The sequence below is a fragment of the Oncorhynchus tshawytscha genome, linkage group LG04 (assembly GCF_018296145.1).
Source record: "Oncorhynchus tshawytscha isolate Ot180627B linkage group LG04, Otsh_v2.0, whole genome shotgun sequence".
Classification (NCBI taxonomy): Eukaryota; Metazoa; Chordata; class Actinopteri; order Salmoniformes; family Salmonidae; genus Oncorhynchus; species Oncorhynchus tshawytscha.
In genome coordinates, this window is record NC_056432.1 from 60,102,806 (window position 1) to 60,115,070 (window position 12,265).

At 44.9% G+C, this 12,265-nt stretch overlaps 1 protein-coding gene across 11 annotated transcripts in view; it reads left to right on the forward strand.

Annotated features, from left to right (window-relative positions):
* The window catches only part of tjp1a (tight junction protein 1a), a 149,562-nt gene that overhangs the window by 53,423 nt on the left and 83,874 nt on the right, over nt 1–12,265 (forward strand). The gene's annotated exons all lie outside the window — the stretch shown is intronic.

The window sequence follows — 12,265 nt, forward strand, 5'->3', positions numbered from 1 at the left end:
TGTACACATCCCTGCATTCTCCAGCCTTGTTTTCTTTTAATAAACCTCTGCTCTCTGCTCTGCCTGCTGTCAGGCTCTCCTGAGACAGACTAGCTGGTTCTGGACCTGTGTTGGTGAGCTTAGCAGGGGAGGACATAACATTCTAGTCTTTGGCATGTCAGTGTGCCACCTTTCCCTTGGCAAGTCGGTTGAACTTTATAGTCTTTGGCAGTCTCGGAGTGCCCGCTTTCCCTTGTCGAGGGTAGCACCTAGTCTTTGGCAGTCTCGGGGTGACCCTTTTCCTTGGCAAGGGAGGGAAGAACTTTCTAGTCATTGGCAATCTGAAGGTGCCCCGTTCCCCCCTCTGGATGAGCTTCAACCTGTGGACAAGATGAGGGTGCAGACCCAGGTTTCACAGGACAGGAGCCAGTTGGCACAGCACCACACCTGTGGATGTTGGCACGATCATAACAATGTCTGACCTTCTTTTAGATTGTATAGTACATACACCTAAATGTATAGATAGACCACTGAAACACTCTTCTTATGGCCAGGTCACAGCCACAATTCACTTTGACACTACACTGTGTGAGACATGGTCGGGTTGGATTCTCTCCTCTTGATGTGATCGACTACGACGACTTCCGAGGGAAGTAACTAAGGAAGGAAGGACATTGAAACACTCTGATCCTCATCCAGTGTGTCAGGTGGTGGGACATGCCTGTGTGGAAAAGAACACCTGCAGTGCCAAGTCTTTCCCCAGTGTGTCCAGTAATGTCTAATGTCCTACAAAGTGAACCACTTAGATTTGTTACCTCATTCTAGAAATGCTGCTGCTGTTCTGGTCCACTGGGAGGCTGCTGAATGCATTGGAGAGATGGAGACCCATCATGCCACTGATGTTTTTTCCCCTAATCGTGGTGACACATAAATAAAACAGCAGACCAATGGACTGAATTGATTTCCAGAAGAATTTAGAAGTGGTGGAGATTGATGGCTCTGCCTGGCTTTGGCGCAGTGCAGTAAATCATTCCCTGTCTGATTAATTTTTCTCTCTCTTTCTACTGTTTTACTGTTTGCTCCTTTTGACTGTGAACTCTCCTTCCTTGAAGTCTTTTTTTTTACCTCTCCTTTCTTCTGTTTTCCATCCTCATTGTTTTTCTTTCTCCACACTGAGTCTTGCTGTCTCTTGATCACCTAATCCTGACCACATAAAAAAATTAAATCTCTCTCCTTTCTTCTACTGGATATGGAGCAGACTTTAATACCGCAGCTTTGTGTTTCTGGAATTGGCCGACTCATTTTCTTTCCGGAGTGGCCAAAGTATGAGGGATAGGAGGAGATAACTTGAGGGAGAACTGGCTTACATTGGAAATAATATCATAGCTGAATTTGATTAGATCTCACAGTGGTGGGAGCCTGACTCTAGTGGTCAGAATTAGCTTTAAACCAACCAGGGCACCAGACAGCGACGGGGCCTGGTCTGACTCAGTGGTGTTGGAGTCTGTGGTAGAGGCTAGTGTGGATCACAGTAAGCTAATGAATGCAGGTGATTACAGTATGTCTTTGCCTGACTGTGTGTGACTGACTGACTCCCCAATGCATTGATCTGATCCCAGACCTGCTTGATATGCTTGTCCAGGAGATCACTCCCGACTGAACTCCTGTCCTTTAATCCAGCCCTCTGACTCACTTATAGGTTTAATCCCACCACGTATGTGTTTTGTTGCTCCAGGTCCACACACTGTATGGCACAGATGTACTGTACGTTCAGCCTCCATGCCGTGTGTAGTGTGTGTTATTAGTATCTTCTTCCCTGCTGCACGCATGCAGGTGCACTGACCTCAGGCCAGACCAGGGCTCACACAGATTAGAGTAGTGTTTTTTCTTTTTCATTTCCGCTCATCCACAGCGACCGACTGCCTGGGTGCTCCGGCATTCCACACAGTCCATTGGAATTAAGGGAGAGGCTTGTGGAAAAGCAGGGTATGCACTGAGGAATGTCTCTGTTATCTCAGGGAGGGAGCAGGGGATCCGGGACCCCTTCACTCCGCTACGCAGGGCCATCTGGGGGGCCCAGCCGGCCTGTCATCAAAGGTTTTAGTCACCTCCACTCCTGATTGGCTTAGCCTGGCCAGAGAGGTGTCTGTGCCCCAATCAGAGTGCTTCAGAACTCTAATTTTAGAATTTCTGCTTTTTAAATCAATACCCGCACTCAAAATCAGTGATGGTGATATCTGAAGTATCACATGGCCTTTGTGGATATCAGACAAGGTTTGCTCTACTCTGACTGGCTACTTGATTGCTCACTGAGTCTGGGTGGTAGTGGTGGGAGGGGGGACACACCGGAGGGGAGGGACTCTGAGCACAGTACACTGAGCTAAGGGAATGTCACATTGTTTAAAGTTAGGGTTTGGGCATAGTCGTTTTCCATTGTTTGGATAGTTTGAGGTTGTTTTACTTTTTGATGTTCGCTTTTGTTGTAAATATGTATAATTTAAATTGGGATGTGGAAATGTTTAATTCATGTTTTCGGAAGGAAGAGTTTTCTTTATTGCGAGACCACGACGGAATTTGCGTTGTTGTTTATGCACTGAAATATTCATTTGAGGTGTGAGAAAAGAGTGCACTAAGAGCATTTCCATATTCAACATTCCGTTTTTTTCTCATTATTTAAGGTATATTGCCATATTGCCCTGAAACTCATGCAAGCTGCTCTTGAGTGTCTTTAAAATATTTTTAACACACCATGTTTTACATTGTAGTTACTAAGTAAATAAAACACATACTTACAGGAAAGTATGACAGTGATATATTTGTACATTGCTCATATAAATTGAGCTTGTGATTGAAGGCATTTCCCAGAACAGGAAAGATCCTTTATATTCATTGTGTAATCTCACTGCAAAGATGTCTGTTATATGGAAATAAGAAAGATAATTTTTTCTTCTTCTAAGAATAAGAAAAATAACGTAATTCATATTTAAAAAATGACCCAATCAAGGCAGGCCCCCCCAGTTACCCATGTGGGCCCCATACCTCCTCTCCTCACCCCATCTGATGACTAGCAGAGCGGCAGCAGCAGACTGTTTACACTCATTGAGCGCAGGCTGTTTCATGTGTACCATTCTTTTCTATTCTGTGGCTGTCTCTGTGTTTGGAGCCACACTATAGAATAATATGATGCATTTTGAGAGCCTTTCTCCTTGTGAGAAATAGGCATGTCCGCGTGAAGATGTTTTGAGTATATGTGCATTCGGAAAGTATTCAGACCCCTTGACTTTTTCCACATTTTATTATGTTACAGCCTTAGTCTAAAATTGATGAAATAGTTATTTTTTCCTACACACAATACTCCATAATGACAAAGCAAAAACAGTTTTCTTTACATTTTTGCAAATTGATATATATCCATATAAATAAAAACATATTTACATAGGTATTCAGTCCCTTTACTATGAGACCCCTTTGCTATCGGGTGCAAGTCCGGGTTCTGGCTGGTCCATTCAGGGACATTCTGAGACTTGTCCCGAAGCCAATCCTGCGACCTTCAATCCTGAGTGGCTTCTGTCTGGCCATTCTACCATAAAGGCCTGATTAGTATAGTGCTGCAGAGATGGTTGTCCTTCTGGAAGGTTCTCCAATATCTACAGAAGACATCTGGAGCTATGTCAGAGTGACCATCGGGTTCTTGGTCACCTCCCTGACCAAGGCCCTTCTCAGTTTGGCTGGGCGGCCAGCTCTAGGAAGAGTCTTGGTGGTTCCAAAATTCTTCCATTTAAGAATGATGGAGGCCAATGCATTCATGAGGACCTGCAATGCTGCAGAAATGTTTTGGTACTCTTTCCCAGATCTGTGCCTCAACACATTCCTATCTCGGGGCACTACGGACAATTTCTTCGACCTCATGGCTTGGTTTTTGCTCTGACATGCACTATCAACTGTGGGACCTTGTATAGACAGGTGTGTGCCTTTCCAATTCAATTCACCACAGGTGGACTCCAATAAAGTTGTAGAAACATCTCTAAGATTATCAATATAAACAGGATGCACCGGAGATAAATTTTGAGTCTCATAGCAAAGGGCCTGAATACTTATGAAAATAAGGTATTTCAGTTGTTTTGTTTTATACATTTATAAAAATGTCTAAAAATCTGTTTTTTCGCTTTGTCACTATGGGGTATTATTTTATTTATTTGTCAGGTGTTGCTCCAGCACCCTCAGCACCCCTACGTCCTATAGCTATGGAAATATGACACATACAGAGAAGCACTAGCAATATGGAGTATGGACACCTGCATATAATATAACACACAACCTGAGCAGTCTCCAGATTGGGGAGAAGAATGCTTGAGATGAAAGTGAGCACTGCATTTCATCATGTGTGAGAACAAATGCTATAGAAAAGCCATAAGCCACACATCTCTATGTAATAACATACAGTGGTTATGTTGCAGCTGCTGGTGTAAACAGGTTCACTTGGCTGAGGGACAACCTATTCTGTATTCTGTGTGCTCTGCATTTCTCTCAATCAATACAGCCTAAGATTATCCCTCACTCTATTAACATATCCTTTTTAAGAGAATGATTTGTGCATTTCCTTGACATTATTGGTGAACGATCAAACCAAACACTGTTTGCGGGAAACATGAGTGCCAGCCCCTACTCCAGCCCCTTCTCCAGCCCCTGCTCCAATTCCAGACCCATCTCGAGCCCCTTCTCTAGCCCCTCCTCCAACCCCATCTCCAGTCCCTGCTCTAGCCTCAACCCCAGCCCCAGATCTAGCCCCTCAACTTCCCAAGCACCAGCAAGCAGAAAGATGAAAACAACTCAATCACTCTCTCCTCCCAGTGCCCAGACAGCCTCTGACAGGCCACATACAGTAAAGGCCAGAGAATCTTCTATGGGTCCATCACTTACTGTAATTTCCCAGCATGCAGCAGCACGCCCATACTGAGAAATCATGTGTGCCAGGAAATCGATTTAAAAAGATAAATAATTAAATATGAAAACAGGTTTAAAATGGGATAGATCCACACGTAAAGTGAAGCAAATCACGGAAGCTGGGTACAGAAGCAATCAACAAAGCAGTTCAGTCTGATTTCAAACAATAACGACACACACAGTTTAATTTAAAAAATATATAGAACTATATCCACGTCCAAATGTTGTGAATTCTATATATTTATGTCATAGTCACCAGTCAACTCCATTGCACTCAAAAGTTACTTCAACCAGTGAATGCTAGTTATGCTCTCTATTCTACCAGTCTGTCTCAATGAGCGTTAGCATGCTAATAGCAGACCCTGCACACAGAAATGTCCATATTTTGAAGCGTTATGCAGTAGGTCAGTAATGATATCACTAAGGTATGTTGTATCTGACATTTCAAACAACATTCCCAGCTAATGAGAAAACAGTCATGGTATTTCATTTAAGATAATTAACCATTTTTAACAAGGCACCCTTGGGGCTAATTTGAATGTGTGCCAATGGCAGATTTTGTGGGATTTTTACTGTGACAGCAGTGAAACGTCACTCTGTGCGGTACTATGGCAATCTTTGTTCTGGATACCGTAGAGATGAATAAGTAGGGGATTCACAATACATCATTTCTTTCTGATCTTATACACTCCTTTTGAGCATTTGGTAAAAACAATTAGAAATCACCATCAAATCAAAGTTTATTTGTCACGTGCGCCGAATACAACAGGTGTAGACCTTACAGTGAAATGCTTACTTACAGGCTCTAACCAATAGTTCAAAAAAGGTATTAGGTGAACAATAGGTAAGTAAAGAAATAAAACAACATTAAAAACACAGGCTATATACAGTAGCGAGGCTATAAAAGTAGCGAGGCTACATACAGACACTGGTTAGTCAGACTGATTGCGGTAGTATGTACATGTAGCTATGGTTAAAGTGACTATGCATATATGATGAACAGAGAGTAGCAGTAATGTAAAAGAGGGGTTGGCGGGTGGTGGGACAAAATGCAGATAGTCCGGTTAGCCAATGTGCGGAAGCACTGTTTGGTCGGCCCAATTGGGGTAGTATGTACATGAATGTACAGTTAAAGTGACTGTGCATATATGATAAACAGAGGGTAGCAGCAGTGTAAAAGAGGGGTTGGGGGGGGCACACAATGCAAATAGTCCGGGTAGCCATTTGATTACCTGTTCAGGAGTAATATGGCTTGGGGGTAAAAACTGTTGAGATGCCTTTTTGTCCTAGACTTGGCACTCCGGTACCGCTTGACATGCATTAGTAGAGAGAACAGTCTATGACTGGGGTGGCTGGGGTCTTTGACAATTTTTAGGGCCTTCCTCTGACACCGCCTGGTGTAGAGGTCCTGGATGGCAGGCAGCTTTGCCCCAGTGATATACTGGGCCGTACGCACTACCCTCTGTAGTGCCTTGTGATCAAAGGCCGAGCAATTGCCGTACCAGGCAGTGATACTACCAGTTAGGATGCTCTCGATGTTGCAGCTGTAGAACCTTTTGAGGATCTCAGGACCCATGCCAAATCTTTTTAGTTTCCTGAGGGGGAATAGGCTTTGTCGTGCCCTCTTCAACATACACTAGCAGACATTTTAATAATGACCTCATCATTATACTGCAATAATAAAAAGGCATAGATCAGCTGCCTGTCCTCCCCAATGACCGTATGGTCCTTTTCATGTGTGATGGGAAACCTGCCTCATACCTCATATCTCAGGCCTTGGATGTAGTAAAGGCAGTGGGGTGGAGTTAGTGGGTTTATTAGGATCTGCAGAGTTGATCTCATTCTCTCCCTCCCTCTCTCTGCCTGTCACTCATTCTCTCTTTCTCTCTCTCTGTCCCTTGCCCTCTTTCTCTCTCTCTCAGTTCTCTGAGGGCTTTTACTCCAGGGCAAGCTGTGACTCAGTCAGACTGCCTTTAAAAATGTCTGAACTCCAGTGTGTAATCCAGTATGACCTACCCTCTAGACTCCTGTACTTGCACATTTTTAGAAAGTGAGTAACTGGATGACAGCTGAAATGTTTGCATGCCAGTCGAATGCCTTTGCATAATGTTCCCAACAAAGTATTATTGGAAATTACGATCTGTTTGGTACACAATGCATGTACTGTTTACTGGCAAGGGGCACAGACCCTCTATTTAAGGGAGTTGTCTTTAGAAAAACAACAGGGATCTCTCACCATTGCTTTCTTTGATTTCACTGAAATGATTTTCTCAGTTCAGGAAACTTCAAATTGATTAAATTAAGTATCCTTTCATGTAGTCTCTCTCTCTCTGTCTCTCTGTCTCTCTGTCTCTCTCTCTCTGTCTCTGTCTCTCTGTCTCTCTCTCTCTCTCTCTCTCTCTCTGTCTCTCTGTCTCTCTGTCTCTCTCTCTCTCTCTCTCTCTCTGTCTCTCTGTCTCTCTCTCTCTCTCTCTCTCTCTCTCTCTGTCTCTGTCTCTCTGTCTCTCTCTCTCTCTGTCTCTGTCTCTCTCTGTCTCTCTCTGTCTGTTTGTGTTGTCTTCTCTCTGTACACAGAACTCAGCTCTGTTTGTGTTCTGTCCCAGTGGTGTCATTTCCATGTGTTGTTTAGATGTCACATGGTCCAGCCTGTAGCACTGTTTGACACAATGAGGCCCCAGTTGATAGGTGCAGGCATACTGATGCCGATCACATCTCCATGCAAATTCTGTTTGCTCTAAATGGGACTCAGAGGAGTGGGGGAAATCTGCCTGAATTGTGTCAGAGATGTGACAAGGGCACCAGAGAGACAAGCACAAATGATGATTATCCAGAAACCGCTATTTTTGTTTTTAATTTGAAGTTCTATGTTTTTGAATTCTACTTCATGCACAGTGTTGAGTGTACGTGATTGACTCCAGTGTTTTTTTTCAATGGGTGAATGAGTTATCTACTTTCAGTCTCATGTCTACTTGTGGAAAAGCCGTGTGAGCATATTTGCGTATCTGCACATGTGACGTGAGAACACAGGAACTGTCTATATGCTCTGGCATAGGATACTGTAAAGCCCCAGTCAGACCAGCTCTGACTGCCAGGCCACAGCCCCCTATCCCCCTAGACCCCACCCAGAGGTCTGTGGCTTAGAGCTGCTTTCAGGGAAGATCCTTTTCTGCTGAGTTCATCAGGCTCGTCCCTTTGAGCACGGAGCCGACGGACAGCCTTGTGGCCCTTTCTCTCTTTTCATGCAACAAATGTGCTAAAACAGCAGTCCGTAATCACTTGGCATTAGGAGCCGTTGTGTGAGGCATTAGCGGTTAGAATTGACCGGTGGGACGTTATAAAAATGAGTCTGACACTGAACACCAAAGCTGATGAGGCTTGATCCTGGCAGTGGAAGGGAGGGGGATTAAACAGAGCACACTGGAGCTTTAGCGGGGTCCCATCCCATGATGCCTCTGGTCTACCACTGTCTCCCTGCTCTCTGACTATCTGACTGTCATGTCAGGACCAGGCAGGCCCTCTCTTTTACCTCCCTCTAGTCTCCACAAAGACTCCTGCCTGCTCCACAAAGACTCCTGCCTGCTCCACAAAGACTCCTGCCTGCTCCACAAAGGCTCTTGCCTTATTTTAACAGAGGTGTGGCTACGTATATATGGGAGGGACATCTTATGTAATAAGCAAAGGTTGACAATATTACACCTGAATGATGGAGGAGTGTATAGCCTATACTGAACTGTGGTCCCTATAGACCCCTTCTCTGGAGCTGAAGAAGGCGAACTGTATTTGAGAGATAATTAACTGTTATCTCTATTAGTACACCTCTGCACGTGCTTAGTGGCACAGCTTGGCAGTGTAGAGAGAGGGGGGAGAGGGGGAGACAGAGAGTGAGTGCTCCACTCCATGTTCACACAAGAGGCTCAGTGCGGTGGGTCGATGTCAATGAGGGCTGCGTTCCAACCATGCGCGCTGTTTTGACTCAATCGCTGACGGGGCAGGTCTGCACATCAGAACTGGGGTTTAATCATGGCTCTCCTTTAACATTATCAGAGTGTTATCAGCAGCGTTAGCTGTGAATCACATTATTCCCTCTCATCCATGTACCACTAAATCACATGTATTGCCCATCACCTCACAGCCACTTTCAATTGGGAACTCAATTTAGTTGACTAAACTTCTCTCTGCTAGGTATTCAGAACATTTCCACTGTGCCCCATTGGTGTTTTACCGTTTATCCTCATGGACTGTGAATGATCAGTATTTTTCTCTCCTGTCTAAAGCACTCCTCTTCCTCCCTGTGTGAGTACTGAACAGTAGCCTCATGGTGTTGGACAGGTAGTACCATGAGAACAATTATTAGTATCACAGATTAGTATCACAGAGGAGAGGGCTCCTTAACAGCTTCTACCCCCAAGCCATCAGACTGTTGAACAATTCATGAAATGGCTACCTGGACTATTTGCATTTGCAAGTTTTTTTACACAGCTGCTGCTTGCTGTTTATTAACTATGCATAATCACTTTAATCAATACTCAATATATAATCAATACTTACATGTATATATTACCTCAATTACCTAGACTAAACCTGTACCCCCGCACGTTGACTCGAAAAGGGTACCCCCTGTATATAGCCTCGTTATTGTTATTTTATTGTGTAACTTTTTTTTACCTTCGAGTAAAGACGATATTTACTGAATTAACTATTTTCTTAAAACTGCATTGATGGTTAAGGGCTTGTAAGTAAGCATTTCACTGTAAGTACTAAACCTGTTGTATTCGGCTCATGTGAGAAATATAATTAGATTTGAATTAATGGACTCCACACTCCTCCTGTCTCACTGTGACGGGAAGGAACCCATGGATGTGGTACATACTACACTGCTCAAAAAAATAAAGGGAACACTTAAACAACACAATGTAACTCCAAGTCAATCACACTTCTGTGAAATCAAACTGTCCACTTAGGAAGCAACACTGATTGACAATAAATTTCACATGCTGTTGTGCAAATGGAATAAACAACTGGTAGAAATTATAGGCAATTAGCAAGACACCCCCAATAAAGGAGTGGTTCTGCAGGTGGTGACCAGACCACTTCTCAGTTCCTATGCTTCCTGGCTGATGTTTTGGTCACTTTTGAATGCTGGCGGTGCTTTCAGACGGAGTCTACAACCCACACAAGTGGCTCAGGTAGTGCAGCTCATCCAGGATGGCACATCAATGCGAGCTGTGGCAAGAAGGTTTGCTGTGTCTGTCAGCGTAGTGTCCAGAGCATGGAGGCGCTACCAGGAGACAGGCCAGTACATCAGGAGACGTGGAAGAGGCCGTAGGAGGGCAACAACCCAGCAGCAGGACCGCTACCTCCGCCTTTGTGCAAGGAGGAGCAGGAGGAGCACTGCCAGGGCCCTGCAAAATGACCTCCAGCAGGCCACAAATGTGCATGTGTCTGCTCAAACGGTCAGAAACAGACTCCATGAGGGTGATACGAGGGCCCGACGTCCACAGGTGGGGGTTGTGCTTACAGCCCAACACCGTGCAGGACGTTTGGCATTTGCCAGAGAACACCAAGATTGGCAAATTCGCCACTGGCGCCCTGTGCTCTTCACAGATGAAAGCAGGTTCACACTGAGCACATGTGACAGTCTGAAGATGCCGTGGAGAACGTTCTGCTGCCTGCAACATCCTCCAGCATGACCGGTTTGGCGGTGGGTCAGTGATGGTGTGGAGTGGCATTTCTTTGGGGGGCTGCACAGCCCTCCATGTGCTCGCCAGAGGTAGCCTGACTGCCATTAGGTACCGAGATGAGATCCTCAGACCCCTTGTGAGACCATATGCTGGTGCGGTTGGCCCTGGGTTCCTCCTAATGCAAGACAATACTAGACCTCATGTGGCTGGAATGTGTCAGCAGTTCCTGCAAGAGGAAGGCATTGATGCTATGGACTGGCCCGCCCGTTCCCCAGACCTGAATCCAATTGAGCACATCTGGGACATCATGTCTCGCTCCATCCACTGTTGCACCACAGGCTGTCCAGGAGTTGGCGGATGCTTTAGTCCAGGTCTGGGAGGAGATCCCTCAGGAGACCATCCGCCACCTCATCAGGAGCATGCCCGGGCGTTGTAGGGAGGTCATACAGGCACGTGGAGGCCACACACACTACTGAGCCTCATTTTGACTTGTTTTAAGGACATTACATCAAAGTTGGATCAGCCTGTAGTGTGGTTTTCCACTTTAATTTTGAGTGTGACTCCAAATCCAGACCTCCATGGGTTGATAAATTTGATTTCCATTGATCATTTTTGTGTGATTATGTTGTCAGCACATTCAACTATGTAAAGAAAAAAGTATTTATTAAGAATATTTCATTCATTCAGATCTAGGATGTGTTATTTTAGTGTTCCCTTTATTTTTTTGAGCAGTGTATATAGCCCACCTCAGCCTCGCCACTCCTCTCCCATCTTCCTCCTCTCCTCCTTCTCGTCATAGTATGTGGAATGCGGTTCTCCCCAGCCCCTGAACCTCTGTCTGTCTGTATTGGGCCTGGCTGCAGTAAAGAGCTTGTGTCATAATTGGTCTGTTTGAGTGCCTTAGAGACAAGCTCACAGTAATGTGCAGAGTGAGCACTTTTTTCCCCCCAAGCTGCTGTGCTGGGGCAGGACCGTGCAACTAACTTCCAGATGTTTCTCCTCCAGTTTTAGATGTTTCACTACTCATGAGTGTTTGTGTTTTTGCCTTCAATCAGAATTGACTTTTTGAAGCTGTGATTTAAAAACAACAACATTGAAACAGAGAGAGATCTGTTTGCCGTCTCAGGATACCAACAGTATTGTCCATGTGGTGATATTTTATCATTTAAGGCACTAAAACCACCTGTCTAGACACACTGGCTGAGATGGTTACTGTGCCATTCTATATTATTGAGTCCTCAGCGCTCTGTGAATTTGTCCATCAGAGCTCTGTGAATTTGACCCTCAGAGCTCTGTGAATTTGTCCATCAGAGCTCTGTGAATTTGACCCTCAGAGCTCTGTGAATTTTTTGATTGCAGACACTGTAGCCTTGGAGTAGAATGATGTAAAATGCTGCTTCCGTCCACTGTGTGAATTCAACATTTTGACTGATGACTCTCTGGAATAGAAACAGTTTCAGGTGTTTTGGTCGCTCATTGATCTGTTCCAGCCGTGACATACAGAAAGTGGCCACCGAGGAATGTCCTCGTTTATCCCACTGTATGCACTCGTCCAATGCACCCACCCCCATCTCTCTCCCACTACTGAGGCCCACCCCTCTGCCGCTGCTGCTCCACCTTCTGAAGTACCGTACATGTGCTGCTCTACAGTATCGACCTCT